The sequence below is a fragment of the Triturus cristatus genome, chromosome 1_1, assembly GCF_964204655.1.
Source record: "Triturus cristatus chromosome 1_1, aTriCri1.1, whole genome shotgun sequence".
Classification (NCBI taxonomy): Eukaryota; Metazoa; Chordata; class Amphibia; order Caudata; family Salamandridae; genus Triturus; species Triturus cristatus.
This window is the reverse complement of record NC_140579.1, coordinates 659,710,188-659,727,094: the sequence shown is the minus strand read 5'-3', so window position 1 is coordinate 659,727,094 and position 16,907 is coordinate 659,710,188. Positions and strand designations below refer to the sequence as shown.

The 16,907-nt window shown below is 42.7% G+C and overlaps 1 pseudogene; it reads left to right on the top strand.

The window, feature by feature from the left end:
• LOC146870807 (acidic mammalian chitinase-like) overlaps nucleotides 1-16,907 on the top strand; it is a 49,048-nt pseudogene that overhangs the window by 12,078 nt on the left and 20,063 nt on the right.

Genomic DNA, 16,907 nt, shown 5'->3' with positions numbered 1-16,907 from the left:
CAATGACGTTTACTTGCTAGCTATCCATGAATACCTCTCAAATATTTTACCTAAAGTGCACAATAACTTACTCAATCCACCTATGGGACCCATTATATCCACACTGTCGATTTCATGCATGAACCTCAATAAAAATACTTTTTGCATGGAACACATTTTCAAAGCAACGTTTTCTTACATAAAGGACACAGGTTATTTTCTAAGGAAACTAACCAAAGCCTGCAACCTTCATTGGAATACGTATAATGCCCAAATTATATAAATTAGTTATACATGTCAATTCCTCACAATAATGGTATGAAAGTCCTAAAATAGACCATATTAACCAATACTTTTCAAGGTGCAAATCCAACTTTCCGTATGATTTGCTACATTACTCGCTACAGCATAACTTTCAGAAATAAATACACCTCACAGGCACTTCTATAGGCTTTGGAGGAGCTGCATCATTGCAAGCAGAAAAGTAAAAGAAACAACATATTGAACACTACTGAGTGGCAAAAGTAACAAAGCCTATAGATACAACCTATAGTTTACATATTTTTAATATAGCATGACAGTAAGGCAGCTTTTCTAAAAACTATGAAAAAACTCAACACGGCTTGGCACAAAATCTTTCACATATAAGTGGAACTAAGTCTTCTTGTCCCGCTTACCAGATATACTTACTCGACGGATAAATATCCCGTGGATAAATGTGGGGGGGGGGGCATTAACTGTGTGATAGACCCCAGACGGATTGCTCACACTTGCCGTTACCAGCCTCCCCGGTTGTGACTTCCGCTGCCCACTTGTCCCAATGTCTCATTGGTCCCTCCTGGATTACTGGCGATTGCTTCAACCAGTCTATGAGAGTACTCCTATTACTTGCCCTCACATGACCTGCACATGAGGCTGGACCGAATACTCTGTGACCCGGCCAAAAGACTGCTGGCCGTGGGGGCGGAGTACTTGTGAAGACTTTTTCTAATCAGAACTCCGTTCAGTTGCAGTTGGAGTGGGGAGCACCAAGGCCACAGATCCCCACCTGGCAATTACCATGTTCATTCAATTACCATGTTGGAGGCTTAGAACTTCGAGATGCAACAAGTGAAAAGTTGGGGAATTGGGGCACGGACTTCTCCAAGCTAATAGACTGGGATGCACTAAAAGTTGTACTCAGGGGTCATTGCATCCGTGTGGTCGTAAGGGTCAGAGCTAACCTGTAGAAGGATTTGCTGCACATAAAAGTGTCACTGGGAGCAGCGGCCCAAGCTGATCATGTGAGGCAGGGCAAATTGACTGAGGCCCTGAAGCAGCATGCACCCTGCCATATGTCCATGCACATGCAGTATATTATGTAAATCCTAATACAGAGTTGTACGCCTCTCTCCCATTGTACGTAGTAAAGCTATAGGGTGAAATAGATGTGTCCGGATTAGATGGAAAACACGCCACACATTCAGAGAAACTAAAGATTTGATGGAGCCACTACATGACCTGTTGTTACTCACTGTATAAAGGTTCAGAAAAAGAAGGACCTTTGACTCCTGTTAGCAATATTGCGCTGAAACACAAGTATGGAAAGAGTAATTGTCACGGATTCTATTGGGATATCCATGTATTTGTCATACTGTTGAAAATCAATAAAATGAGTTAAAACAAAATATATAAGTAGAGCAAAAAAACTTTAGAGTTTCTGCTTCCAGGGATCACCAAAATGGCAAAACATGGCAGACCAACCTTTACACCAAAAGCACAGACAGAAATAACATGTATCTTATTAAACCATTCCATATCTGGTCTCTAAAACACAATCATTTTCTTAACTCATTCGAGCAAAAGTGGTGAGTACTCAACCATGAGTATGATGTTATGGAGAACCAAAATATATGCTAGAAATTCATGAGGAGGGTGTATGCACCAGAACTTGTGAACACAGTTGTTCTAACAGAACAAATCCCTCAAGGGAATGAGTGCAAGAAAACAGGGACTGACCAGTCATGGTCAGGAAGTTCCCATGACAATACAAATATATCAGAATCATCATAATAGCACACTGGACAATAAATGGAAGTCGATGATGAATTTAAGAGCTATACACAGACAAACCTTTGCTCAAATACACCAGAAGTATAAACATTCAACTCCCAAAATAAAAAAAAGATAGACAACACAATTAAAAATCAGAGGAACATACCAATGTTTGAGCTATGGGCCCTGAATTAGTATAGTTAAGGATCCAGCAGATTATCATCCAGGCATTGAACAAAAAGCAAACTAAAAGCCAATGCCACTTGCTATTCCACTTGCTGGGTGTGCCCACCTAAATGCCCATGTCAAGATGTATGTTTGGAAAACTGAAACAAAATAAAAACACAACTGACTGAACACAAATGCAACCTAAGAACCTGTAAAAGCAGTTGCAGTACATTTTAAAGAGAAGATCAGAACATGAGTTAACTAGGATTTCAGTTGGAGTCTAACAAAAAGTAACAGCTTGCTTTAAAAGTGACCCATACTGGCTAACATATCAGGCAGTTGTAGAGATTGAATGATGAACTGAGTAAGCCTTGACAACAAATTAAAGGAAAAACACCATAGCATTCTAGCAATCTGGCTAAATTATTATTGCATGGCAACAGAGTAGTGGGTTTCCAGTGATACAATATTGAGACAGGCACACAATATTGAGCATCTAGATGCCAGAAAATAAAAATAAATACATAAAATAAAATGGTAATGTTTGGGGATACAAGCAGGTTATTGCAATCAAATTCATGGGAATGTAATTTTTACTTGCAGCTATGAGACTTACAAACACTGACACTTCTAACTTGGAAGTCAAAGGCCATCACAAGTAGAAGACTGGTAAATAAAGATGACTGTTAGTAGTATATGCCCAAAAGTGTTTTTTTCCTTTAAAAATAAAAAAGGAATGAAAGGAATCAAATTCGATGAGATTTAGTCTAACTATCTACCATTATAGGATTAGAAAATATTTCAAAAGACGTGCCACTAGAGAGGTCACTGGTGCACACCTAATAAAATTCAGCTTAGCCACTTATCCTCTCATTAGACATTAATATGCCATTTTACAGTGGATGGTGTTGGAAAGGCAGGTGTGGCAGTGGATCTGTGGCAAAGCAGATCTCTGATTGGGGCTGGGAACAAAGAGGCAAGATTGACAAGAAGCTGTCCAATGTTCATTTTTCCTGTTAGATGCCCTACAGTAATTCTTGGGACATCACTACAAAGTTCTCAATGGAAACCTAAGACTCTAAATAAGAATGCAGCTGACTTACAGTAGCTTGCTACCAATGGTTGAAAGTACCAAAATGTTGCTTTCTTATTCACTTACACTACACAACGCACCAGATAAAAAAAAAAAAGATTACAGGTAACCTGATAAAAACATCAGCAAACTAATCTTCAATCTGTACAAAACCCAGAGTATCAAATCATCATATCCATGATAGAAATTGGCTACACATATTATAATAACTCAAGAGCAATATCAACAGGTTCAACTCAGTTGTCAGACAGAAAAATGCAAGAGTGTGAAAACTAGAAAATGGAGGCTTTAATGTGCCAAAAGACATTGCAGTTCTCCTGTGTTTTTGTCATACCGAGCTAAAAATGCTGGTTAGCGGTCTAAATTTTTGTAGATGAGGCACGTGAGAGACTGAAAGAGAAGTGATATGGCCAGCATAAAACAATGCATTAATGGGTGCAAGTTGGGACTAGAACTTGGGTTTCTTGATCTTACATGTAACTACCACTGGTTTCCCCCTCCCTGAAGACAAAAAAATCTTCTATGAGGCACAATGGGTTCAAAGGATGGATTAATGTAAGAACTACAGTAACAACTGGATAAGACAGACATTTTAAAATATTAAATCATAATTATAGACAATCCTTTTTCAATTTGGCCTTGCTTTACTTGTTAACATATGGTTTCGTCTGTAAATTGTTACAGGAAATGCTAGCAGCCTTCCAGCAGGAGGCCACTCAGACCAACAGGCCCCGCCTCGTGGTGACTGCAGCAGTGGCTGGAGGTATCTCCAACATCCAGGCTTTGTACTAGATCCCTCAGCTCTCGGCGTAAGTACAACAAGGTATCTGTTCAAGGCTTGGTTCCAAGACTGCTGCAGGCACTAGCCTATGGCAGTGGTTTGCCAGAGAATAGATTTTGCATATATAAGTAATGTATCTTGCTATAGCTTCTATTATAGCTTTATAGCATGCAGTAGCTGGCTATTCGGGCCATTAAAGGTCCGCTCCAGTGTTCCGCTCAGGCCTATAACAAGGGAGTGGGCCTTTAATGGCCAGTGTAGCCCATCTAAAGCGGACTATGACAATATTAGAACATTCCACTCCATGAGGGCAGAATGTTCTAATCAAAAAATACAAAGTGCTCTCAGAGCCTCTCCTTAGGCTCCGAAGCCTTTGTTTCACAGCTCTAGCAGTGAATGTTCTACATCTAACAGTGCACGCAGGCCACCGCTGTCAGCTGTTGAACATTCACAGCAAGAGCTCTGAAAGGGGGCTGAAGTCAGCCCCTTGTCCCCTTTGCTTGGCTGAACTGCTTTTTGTAGTTCAGCCAAGCCAGGGAGTCCCAGGAGCAGCGCAGCATTAGACCCTCCCTCCTTCTGAAGCCCTAGTAACACTGAGCTACAGGAGGAAGAAGGAGGGAAGAGTGCAAGCTGCATGTGTCTGCCTGCACACCCTCTGCCTTTCACTATCCTCTGCCTAAATAATAAATTTTCGAGAGCGGGGAAAAAATAAAGGCAGATGCTGTGTATTAGGACATTGAAATGTTGAGAGCACCGGGCCTATACTAGTTCATATAGGCCGCTGCAGCTTCATTGTCTTGAATGGAGGGCTCAACATTCCAATGTTCTAATTTGCTATAGAAGCTATAACAAACACCATTACTTTTACATGCAAATTATATTCATTGGTATGATGAAAGCTCCATTGAAGACAATGGAGTAGCTGCAGGCTTACAGTGGCTGGTATAAGCCCAGATCTCCAACATTCTAATGCTGGACTTCATGTTTCTACCGTTTTAATTTAGAGCATTCTACCCTTAGTGGGTGAAATGTTTAATAAACATATAGCCCTTCTCCCTCAGGCTATAAGGCTATAATACGATTCCATAAGGAAACTAAAGGCAATATCTGAGGTAACATTCACTTATATAGCTTGAAGAACGAGATATGTGCAACATGTTTTACTTACTATGCAAACTTTGTCCAGATATGAATTAATTCAATAACAATTCAAATAGGGAAACTATAACAAAACAAAAAAAGTTGAACAAACTCTATAACAAAGACATTAACCCCTTCGATGCTGCGCAGATTCCGCCGCTGTGCTGACGGAATCTTGCGCGGGCGTGGTCATGACGGAATGGTTCCGTCATGAGCACAGCTCAACCGTGGGTCATGACGGAACCATTCCGTCATGAGCACCGAAGGGGTTAATAAACAACACATTTAGAATGACAGTATGTTTACAATGACAAGCCATAAATGTCCAGAAAACTGACTTAAGACAAATTTCAACCGCCGCTTATGGATTGATCTTAACATCACCAAGGGCATCATTGACAGAGTTATATACAAACATGTTAAAGTTCTTTAATATGTGCAAAGGAATCTATTAACAATGTTGTCATCCTCTGCTAAGCTTAGTTGTAGAGAAAAATGTAGAATAAAAAGTTACAAGTAAAAAGGGATTGTTCCATTTAAAAAATAGTACATTTGTAGCATGTAAGGAGTATCCATGGAAAACACATTTCACATCTTGTTTTCTGATGGCGAGTTTATTTCTTACAATGCCACACTAAAGGCAAAGATAGACAATATTTAAACCTCTTGATGTGTCCTTGGTTCACAGGGATATTTTATTTAAGGCATATTTGCTAAAATGCTCACAAAATAGACAACAAAACTAGAGTTTGTTTGAGCAAAATATCTGGCATTTAAACACCCTGTGTCTGCAAAAACAGTTCTTTTATTAATTCTTAAGATTTCAATTGCTTAAAATTGTAACATGTATTTTTTTGGCAGGGCTCTTGACTATATCCATGTGATTACCTATGATTTGCATGGATCCTTGGAGGGATACACTGGAGAAAACAGCCCCCTGTACACCAACCCTGCAGCCACTGGAGAAAATGCCTACTTGAATATTGTAAGTATAGATACACGTCTATGTTTTCAGTTGAATTCCCAGTAACAGTAAATCATATAGAATGTGTGAACTAACTGACATTTCACATCACAGAGTTTCTGACCTGAACACAAGCATTATCTTTGTAGGATTACGTCATAAACTACTGGTTGAGCAATGGTGCCCCAGCGTCAAAATTTATTGTCGGAGTCCCGACCTATGGACACACCTTCATTTTGCGCAACCCATCCAACAATGGAATTGGAGCCCCAACCTCTGGAGCTGGACCTGCCGGGCCTTACACCAGACAGGCCGGGTTCTGGGCCTACTATAAGGTATGTGAGTCAAAATACCCTAATAAAGAATCACCCTCTTTGACAGATTTTTTAATGGGCTGAAATATGCTGAGCAACTACATCGGGATGCACAAATATGATTTTAATGCAAACAAACAGATTTACACACCACACTCCTATTACGATTCAAAGGTCTAACATTGCTATTTTAACCAATAAGTAATTAGCTCATTATCTTACCAACATAAATCAACAGGTCGATAGAAACATGTAACCTCACAAATTCTCGGATTCAAAAGTCTTGTTCAAACAATGAATTCTAAAACAAAAACAGCTTGCGTTTACACTCGTATGATAGTCATATTTCAACAGAGTAGAAAGTCAGGATACCTTTACTCATCATGCGTGTCCCCAAAAGTGACAGGTGCCACGCCCCCCTTGCTGTGTCCTTAAAAGTGACAGGTGCCACGCCCCCGCTGTGTCCTTAAAAGTGACAGGTGCCAAACCCCTATGATGGATGTGGGTGCCCCCTTTGAGCCAAGGGGCGGTGTTCTGTAGGGCGGGGTTGCTTTTGGAGACAACAGCGAACCAGAGCCCTATGATGGAGGCTGAACCTGTTGTGATGTAGAGGTGCACGCCCCTTTTAGGGGTTGTTTACGATACATATAAGGCCTCCTTAAGAGCCTTGTACAGCAAGTCAGCACCTGAATACGAAAAGGTTCCCAGAGCAAAAATGAAGAGATAAAACCCACTCGTGAAAAGGCCCATGTGGGGTGGAGGCCAGCCAACTATCGATAGATATTACCGCAGCATAACACCCCTGGTAATGGACGAGAATGCTCAACAAGAAACACCTAAGGATACGGGTTGCGATGTTACTGGTTTTGGCGATGCCCGGTGTCGGCGTATGGAAGCACACAGTCTCATGGATTGCGTATGTCGGATGCCCCCTATTAAGGTCGATAGCAGCAGGAGTGTGGACTCGTGTAATGGCAGTGAGTATGAGGGATTCAGCTTTGTGGAGCTGGACGATTTGGAAGATACGATAGTTCTACCTAAATCCCCCGTCTATGAAGAGATGGGTTTTCAGGAGGATACGCCTCCTGAGAAGGTAGTTGTGCAACAGCCGGGTACAAGCGTTGAAGATGATGTAGCATCGCAGGACATTAGTGACTCTCAAGATTTCAGAGCCGCCGCAGAGGGCGGTGAAAATGCTGAGGTTAGTAAAAAATAAAATAATAATTTATGAGCAGACAGTTACATAATGATGTATTTTATTTCTTCAACTAATGGCATGTCAATCTTTCTTGTTTTGACCCTAGAGAGCAACCTCAGCTGGATGCACATACTTCATAAAGCACTATGGGGAAGAAGCTGGAGCACCTCCTAACACACCCGCCTATGAAGACATGGTTTTTCTGGAGGAAGCGGCTCTTGAGAAGGTAGTTGTGCAACAGCCGGGTACAAGCGTCGAAGATGATGGGGCATCGCAGGACATTAACGACTCTCAAGATTTCAGAGCCGCCGCAGAGGGCGGTGAAAATACTGAGGTTAGTGAAAAAAAAAATATGTTATGAGTAGTCAGTTATTTATTTCTCCAACTAAACTAATAGCATGTCAATATTTCTTCTTTTGACCCTAGGGAGCAACCCCAAAAAGAATTTACAAAAGCGGACAGCGTAAATTTTTACTGTCTATGTTGTGCAAAACAGACTGAAAGTTCCACAAAACAAAGTACTGATGTTCCTGTGAAGCGTGACTATGTTTCTAAGAGCGACGCTGATGTAAAAGAAATTCAAGTAGTATCCCACGATGACATGATGGCTCTTAAAGGTTTCGCAGTGGCTGTGGTACAAGCCTCTGTCAAGCATGACTATTACGGCCTTTGTTATGGGCATCAAATGAATGATCCTAAGCAGGCAGCGCATGAGTGTCTGGGCAACGCATACAGAGACCGAGTAATCCGCTATATATGTAGTTTGTTAGACCCGTACAAGGTGTATAAACTGTTAAGGGTGGTGTACGGGCTGTCCGTTTAAAAGAAATATGTTCACCCGGATATGCTGAAGCTCTTGACAGCGACACTCGAGGAAACCCAACATGCCCATTACCCTGGCTTAAAACTGATGTGTATGCAGGGGCTATGTGCGGCTTCTGATAGAAAGACTCGTAGAAAGACGTATGTGTAAGCTGTATCTAAAAAATAGAAGAATAGGGTCTCTGGCCCTCGAAGACTATTTTAAATAAATAAGGTCTTACTTAACGTGACAAGATAGCGTGTATTTAGAACAAACTAGTGAAATGTTACACCGCATGTTGGTTATGTGTTAAACCGTACTTATGACGTTTACGGTGAAAGTGTAAAGTACCTTCTGTTTATGTTTTGTTAATATTCTTTACTTTTAATAAAAGGTCCTTATGCAAAACACTTGTCATTCATTGCCTGTGGTGTAGCGGATCATAACATGCCGGGGGCGCTGTTAAGAAAACTTTATTGTGATACACAGGGAATTGGCAGCTTGGGAAGCACCGAAGCTCTATATAGAAGGGCTGTAGATGAAAACGAAGCTGTAAGCAGAGACCTGGTGAAGACATGGTTATCAGGAGACGAGGTGTATTCACTCCATAAACCAGCCAGAAGACGCTTTAAGAGACGCCCTACAATCGTTAATGCGCAATTAGATTATCAATGGCAGGTGGATATCATCAGCCTTCAAGATTTAGCAAAACATAACAACGGAGCACATTATATATTAACCGTCATAGACATGCTGTCCAAGTACGCCTACGCAGAAGCACTACACGATAAAACTGGGGCTAGCCCCACGGCCGCTTTTAAAGCTATCTCCGAGAAGCGGCGAATTCCTCAAAAACGACAAACAGACGCCGGTAAAGAATTCTTAAACAATACGTTTCAGAAATTATTAAAGCACCACGGAGTTCAACATTTTGTAACACACATGGAGGTAAAAGCAGCAGTTGTAGAGCGGTTTAACAGAACTTTAAAGTCTAAGATGTGGAGGTATTTTACGTCCCACAACACCTACATATACGTTGATGTTCTACAAGCTTTTTAAGCTGTATATAATGCCAGTTATCACAGGACCATCAAAACAGCGCCCGTGGAGGTAACTCCTAGTAATTCCTTAAATGTTTGGAGAACGGTGTACGAACGTAATTTTGCTACAAAGGTGAAGAAGCCTATTTCTAAAAAAGGTGACCATGTAAGGATTTCAAAATTGAAAGGTGTCTTTACGAAGGGCTACAAACAGACTTTTAGCGACAAAAAATTTATAGTGGAAAGTGTGGAGCTTAAAGAAGGGATGTATATTTACAGGTTAAAGGACTACAATGGGGAAGCGGTGTCGGGGGTATTTTACAAGGAAGTGTTACAAAGGATACCTGATGACCCTCACAGGGTGTATAGGGTTGAAAAGATTCTGAAAAGGAAAGGTAGAGGTGCTAATAGTCAGGCATATGTCAAATGGCAGGGATGGCCGGAGAAATTTAACAGTTGGGTGTTGGACAGCTCCCGGAATGGTGTGTGAGCTGAGGGCCATCTAAAAGCTGCTGTTAAGATGGAGACAACACCCTTTTATATCACCCTGCCGTCCAACGCTTCTAAAGACATGTTCCTCGACAACCAGATTTCTAATTAGACCGTGAAATTGGCTAAGCCGGTGGACCTGAAAGGGGATTGGAAGGTCAGCCTAACCGAAATCCAATACCCTAGAACCTGGAATACATTTACACAGAGCGAGGTCAAGTTTTACTTAAAGCGTGAGCAGCACCCTGTGAGCATGCACAAGAGCATCCCATACGGCTACTACCCAAGCGTTTTAGGTGTTTTTGTCAACGCCATCAACAAAGCCATAGGCAGCATCGAAACATATACGAATAATCATCTGTCGCTAGATAACGTCAGAAGGAAGGTGTTTCTTAAAGCCCCAAGTCACACCACGACGTTTAACTGCTCAGGTAAATTAAGAAGAGATTTAGGAACAGTACAGAATGCGAAAAGTCCGATCGAACCGGATCACACATGCCCTGATATTAACGGGGGGTTCTACACGCTCTATGTGTATAGCGATATTGTGGAGGCCCAGAGGATCGGCGATAGTTACTCGCCGTTGTTAAGATGGGTCCATGTACAGGGCGAAAATAATACGATGGTCAATATTCAATTCAACAAACCCGACTACGTCGCAGTCTCAAAAAACCATTTTGACACTATTTCAATTATGATCTTCGATGATCAGTCCGACCCTGTGTCCTTTAAATACGGGAAAGTTATTGTTAAGCTTCATTTAAGATACACGACAGAGGCTATTAAGCAGGCATCATGGTGGTTGTGAAAACATACGGGGACCCTTATATGTGCAGGGACTATTACCAAAACCAGGCCGGATATGGAGGACTGCCGTACTTTCAAGGGTCACCTGTTATGTACGGGGCTGGTCTAGGAGGTTTCTTCTGCAATCTGTTTAGAAGAGCTATGCCCTTCTTCAGAAAAGGCTATGAAATTGTAAAACCACATGTTAAAGCGGCGGCTACGAACATTGCCCAGGACGTGGTAGGGTCTGTTACATCGGCGGTTGGCAAACACATGAACAAACAGCCGCAAGAAGGCACGGGCTTGGTGTATAGACCGCGCACGCGTGTTAAAAGGAAGCGCCGCGCATCGAGACGCAGAGGACCACCTGCCCCCTTTCAAAAAATGGAGGAGTTCTTCAAAACGCGCTCAGAAAAGAAAAACCTCACGAGGAAAGAGAACTTCGAAGAAGAAGCGAGCCGCCTCTAATGTAAATATTTTTTAAAGCGGCTCAAAATAAAGCATCGCCTTCGTACATTGTGCATCAGGCGAGTGCCCCAAATCCGAGTTAGACTTGTTTACTTTAAAGCCCACGCAGACAAGCATCGAAAACAGCTTTTTCATGGAGGTATCGCCTTTAGCCGCTCTGACACCTCTGGCTCCTATAGAGTTTTATGTATCAGGGTCCACGGATATGTATTTGGATCTCAACAACACGCTACTCCATCTTATGTGTAAAATCGTAAAAGCAGATGGATCCAATATAGCAGCAGATGCTAAAGTGGCGACGATCGCTTACCCCCTAGCAACCATGTTTAATCAGGTGGACATCACCCTGGGTGATCAGCTCATCACACAGAGCGATAACATGTACGCCTACAGAGCCTACCTCGAGAGTATTCTAAATTACAGTAGCGACGCCCTTGACACGCAGCTTTCAGAGGGACTCTTCTACAAGGACACAGTCGAACACTTTGAAGCCAAGGAGCTGGACGGTGACAATCAGGGTTTTGTAAAAAGAGCCGGCTTTGCGGGGGGCAGTCACCAGTTTGACCTCCTGGGACGCATACATTCAGACCTCTTCTTCCAAGATAAGCTGCTCATCAACGGAATTGAACTTAAGATTAAACTCACGCGCAACAAAGACGCATTCTGCCTCATCAGCGTGGATGAGGAACAGTACAAGCTGGACATACTGTCAGCGAGTCTGTTTGTAAAGCGGGTAAAAGTCTCTCCGAGCGTCAGACTCGCTCGCGCCAACGCTTTGCAAATATCAAATGCCAAGTACGCGGTGGAAAGAGTAGCTCTGAAGGTATTCAGTATCCCTGCGGGTACCCGGTTAACTCAGCAACATAATTTATTTATGGGACAACTACCCAAGCTTATCATCATCGGGTTTGTGGACAATACAGCTTTTAGCGGCGTCTATGGCTCAAACCCCTTCAATTTTAAGCACTACAACATCTACTATGCAGCGATGTTCCACGAGGGCATCTTGATTCATGCAAAACCCTACACACCCGGTTTTAATTAGAACCTCCAATTACATCAGGGAATACCAGGGGCTGGTTTCGATAAGCGGGAAGCATCTGCGGGACTGCGGGGTAGCCGTGACAAGAGAGGGCTATGGGGCCGAATACACGCTGTTCGCATTCGACCTGACTCCTGACATGGAAGACGGTGATCACAACAACCTGGTCAAAAACGTAAATCTGAAAGCTGAAATACGATTTAATGATCCGCTAACTGCGAATGTGAACATGGTAATTTTCTCGGTATTTGACAGCATCATTCAGATCAACCACGCCAGACAGATTTTGTTTGACTATCTTTAAAAGTTTGTGAAATGGACACTGTACAGATATGGAACTTCTTAAGGAGACATAAATACGCTAGGAAATACTTTTTAGGTGTTTTCCCTAGCGATGGGCTACCAACCGAAATAGGGTCGGAAAGACCACGCACCCTAGTCTTTAACACAGATCCTCATTACAAGGGTGGAACCCACTGGGCTGCAGTGTTTATAGATAGTGACAAGGTTACGGTGCTCTCCATGCCACTGGAATCAAGCTATCCTGGCTGAAGAGGGGTGAAACCCAGAAACCGGTCCTAGGATGCTTGGTTCCAGTCCAGGCAGGACCTGGCTTGGCAGTTCGGGCTAGAGTGTTCCCATGAGGCACAGGGTCAAGCCTGATTTGCATATGGCTGGGTTCAAACTGGAAGGGCATGGTGAGCAAAAAAACAATGGATTTTGGCCCAGATCTCTGTACTGGGGTGAATGTATGACATTGTTCTGCATTCTTTCCATCAACTGTTGTTTTTGGTATTTCTAGAACCTCATGGGCTTCAGGCGCTCTAGACAGGATGACAGCGTCAGTGGTATTGCGCCCCATCAGCAACCCCACGATGCTGGCCGCCAGACATGTGTTGACTGCTCCGTTGTTAAAGTTGAGCAACCAACGTTGTTTCTTACCAATTATCTTACTGTATAGGACCCACATCGCGTAACAACTTCTATGAGTGTTTGCACAGCCTGATGTATGGCTAAAACCCCATGAGTGGAGGATGTTATCTGGTGAAGGTTAATAAACCTAAACTCCTCATAGTGTTCTGTAGCGTTAAATCTCTCTACAGTCCGGCTGTAGCTTCTAATGCTCTCTAAAAACACTGTCTCTGAATACTCATCTTGAGGAATATGACTTGTGGGTGAGTTTGCTGCTGTATCATTTGGGGATTCTGGTTTAGCCCGGGCTCTGGGGTCCTTTTAAGCATCCGTGTAGCGCATATTCTGGCTTTCTTTAGTTTTTACGGGACCATACTTTTCTAGGTAGCCTACCCCATCCTATCTGAGCAGTATGGTTTGTGTCGGTGGGCGACGTGCTCATAGAGGCCTCTGCTACAGACCCAACCCTCGGACCTTCTGTGTGTTCCTGGTCTTGGTGTGTTGTTGCTCTACCCCTTGATCCCTTCACTTGTATCCGCCTTGGACGGTTCTCTTCTGAACTTATGTAATGTAGGGTGCATGGTACTGGTGTATGTGATTCAGGCGTTGTTTGTGAAACTGTATGCCTTTTTACACTTGAGCAAGCGTAAGAAACGCAGGGACTTTGTCAGCACCGTATGGACCTTATTGCTATATTTATATTTGCGCTTACTTTTATTAAGACCCGGGGAATGATTGTTCTTTAGGGGCTTACGTATGCCTAGTCACGATGGGATACTCCATATGTCGGCCATTGTTGTTTGCCATGTTTGTAGGATCACCCTTTTACACTTGTCAACCATTTGTAGTATCTTTCGCTGCGCCTCCAGCCCGTCCCCATCGCCGCTATCGCACACCCCTAGTTTTAAGGTGGCGGTGTTCGCTTGGCGTTTTAGCTTTCTGACCGCCAGCTGTATGTCTTTAACATGGGCCCCTAGTACCTCTTTTGCGTTTACAGAATCATATTGCGGCGGATTAGGGATGAATACAGTGTTTGGTTCTACAACTGCCTGTAACACCCCCGGACCATCTCTTGCCCCGTCCGCCACAACAACATTCTGTAACTGAGGGACCGGTGGGATCATAGACACAGGGTCACAGTGCGAACACTCCGGGGCGGCCATGGAAGGGTCCTCACTAAATATGCCCTCCAAACCCTGATTTGTACAGTCGTCCCAGCCCGTACTATTATCGCCGTATATTGCTGGTGATGATGTGTGGTTTAAACTGGCCGCGGGGCTGGTTGGGTCGTACGCTCCGGGAGGGATGATAGGTGACATAAGGGTTGGGGAGTTTAAATGGCTGTCAAAATAATTAAGGGCCCTATCGGCTAAGGAATTCTTGGTGTTGTTGGAGGGTGAATGTCTAACATCCGTATACAAATCCCCATTGTTCGTTTTAGAAGGACCCTTGTGCGCTGCTTCTGAGGTTCTATCAAGTTTGTCTATCAACCCTGTCAACGCCTTGAGACACCCACTGTCGCCATTATAAGGGGGTCCTGAGGGTTGAGCATTTTCAGACTCTGAGTTCCTAAGCCCATCAGACATGATTATAGCAGGTTTTGGGGGTTGGTCTGATGGAGCAGGGTTTTTACTTTAAATCCGAATACCTGTTTCATTTTCGCATGTTATAATGAAAAGTACTACTGATTAATTATTAACTACTAAAGATATGTTAAAGTCGTGTCTAACCAACCTTATTAACAGAAGAATTACACGTGGGAACGCTATTGCATGGCTAAAATAATAAGTGAACTAAGTTGGTGAGCAATTGACGAATTAGAAGTTGCTTATGTGATGTTATTGTGATTTGCGCTTATAATTAATATGCATTAATGGCTTTTGATGTCGCAAATGGCTAGATAAATACACACACATAAGGGTATTAGCAGGGGAATAACACTGTATAACCATTTCTGTGCAGTAATTCTGTTTTATGTTCTATTTTCACTTAAGTTGACTAATGTGGCCTACCAGAAAATGGCTACCAACCGCAGCCTGCATTTGAGTTGATAGAAATTTTTGCAAGGAAGCTTCGCGCTGCCTGTGACCTTGCCCACTCGACAAAACTGAAAAGCCATGATCATGACGACAAATCCAGGACGGATGCCAAGAGCCCCTGAACATGAAATTTGTTACAAATACGAATACTAAACTTATGAACTGATGATCCCATGACTGGGATACAAATTATCTAAAAGAGACATCCATAGAAGTATCGAATTAGTTATGGACATCTAATTTTCCTATTCATTATTTGGGACAATCTAAGTGTGAGAAAATCTTGCACAGTATCGCAAATGTACCAAGATGACATTATTTCCGCCATTCATCCGTTCTGAACAATAAATTGTAACATTACAGAATGTAAATTTTAGTATAAATATTAGTAGACTAGAGAGGTCTAGCGCCACTTCTTCCCTAACTGATGATCCGAGGTCCCTATGCTGACGGAGAAGACGGTGACTCTACATGACGGATAGAAACTCTGATGGAATTACTGAGGACCGGTTCTGACTTAGGATCTGACATTTAGACAGAATAGGTAAATATGAGAGAAATGAATTTGCATTTAATTGGCTTTTCTTACAATTTTAGATAAACAAATAATTCTGTTTGAATCTCTGTGTTGGGTGGTTATTTCTTGTCATGTTTATTGAATTTATTTGCATATTATTGGAAATGTTTTCGCCAGATTTATAAGCAACTAGTAGATGCCATTGACCTCAAAGTACATGCAGATTGGTTAGGTATCAGAAAGTGTTTCCCCTTATACATGGCACGGATAATAGTGGTAGGATGAATGTTGGTGTAATGGGCCCCACCAGCATGTGATGTGTGTGTGCGTGTGTGACTGTGAGATCACTCCGTCCGTGGAAGTAGAGGGAATTCGGAAGCTCCGATCTGCACCAGTTTCTTGGTAGCAGAATGATGGTTTACTATTGTCTTGGTCTGGCGAAATTGCATGTATATAGGCTTGTTGATTATTGATTGATATGTGTACTAACACTGTATTGTGAACGGCTTCTGGGACGTAGGGAGTCGGTGACAGTTCCGTAGTAGGGCAGAGGGAGTGCTGCTCTCGGAAAAAGGCGGGATTGTTGGCCCTGTATGCAGACAGGGGAAAACGTGTGACAATTGAAGTTGCGCGTCGCATTGTCTGGGTTCGATGAGGTAGCATCGCCGTGTGTTGCCATTAGAAACGTATTTTCTGTGTGAGAGAAGTGTATATGATAGCGAAGGTTATCTGTGAAGTTCTGGTCTTAGGTCTCAGGGATCCGTATGGCATTCCGTTAAAGCTTATCACTAGAAAGGTAATAGGTATTTACTGAGCTTGGTAGAAGGACAGAGCAGAGGTAAGCGCTGCTTTGTTAACGTGTGATATCATTCTGTAGTAGGACAGACTGTTCGCTGTTCTCGGGAAAGACAGAATTCTGTGTGAATTTACTACATTTTCTGGTGTGAAAGTGCGTAAATGAGAAGGCATTCTGGTTAATTGTGAAACTCTTAGGAGCATTCCAGAGAAAACAGTTAATTGGTGCTTGTTAGAAGGGTAGAGTAGAGGGATGTGCTACTTTATCAATGGAAGTAACGATTCTGTAGTAGGGCAGAGGTAAGCGCTGCTCTCGGGAAAGGCAGAATTCTCGTGGGAAAGATCT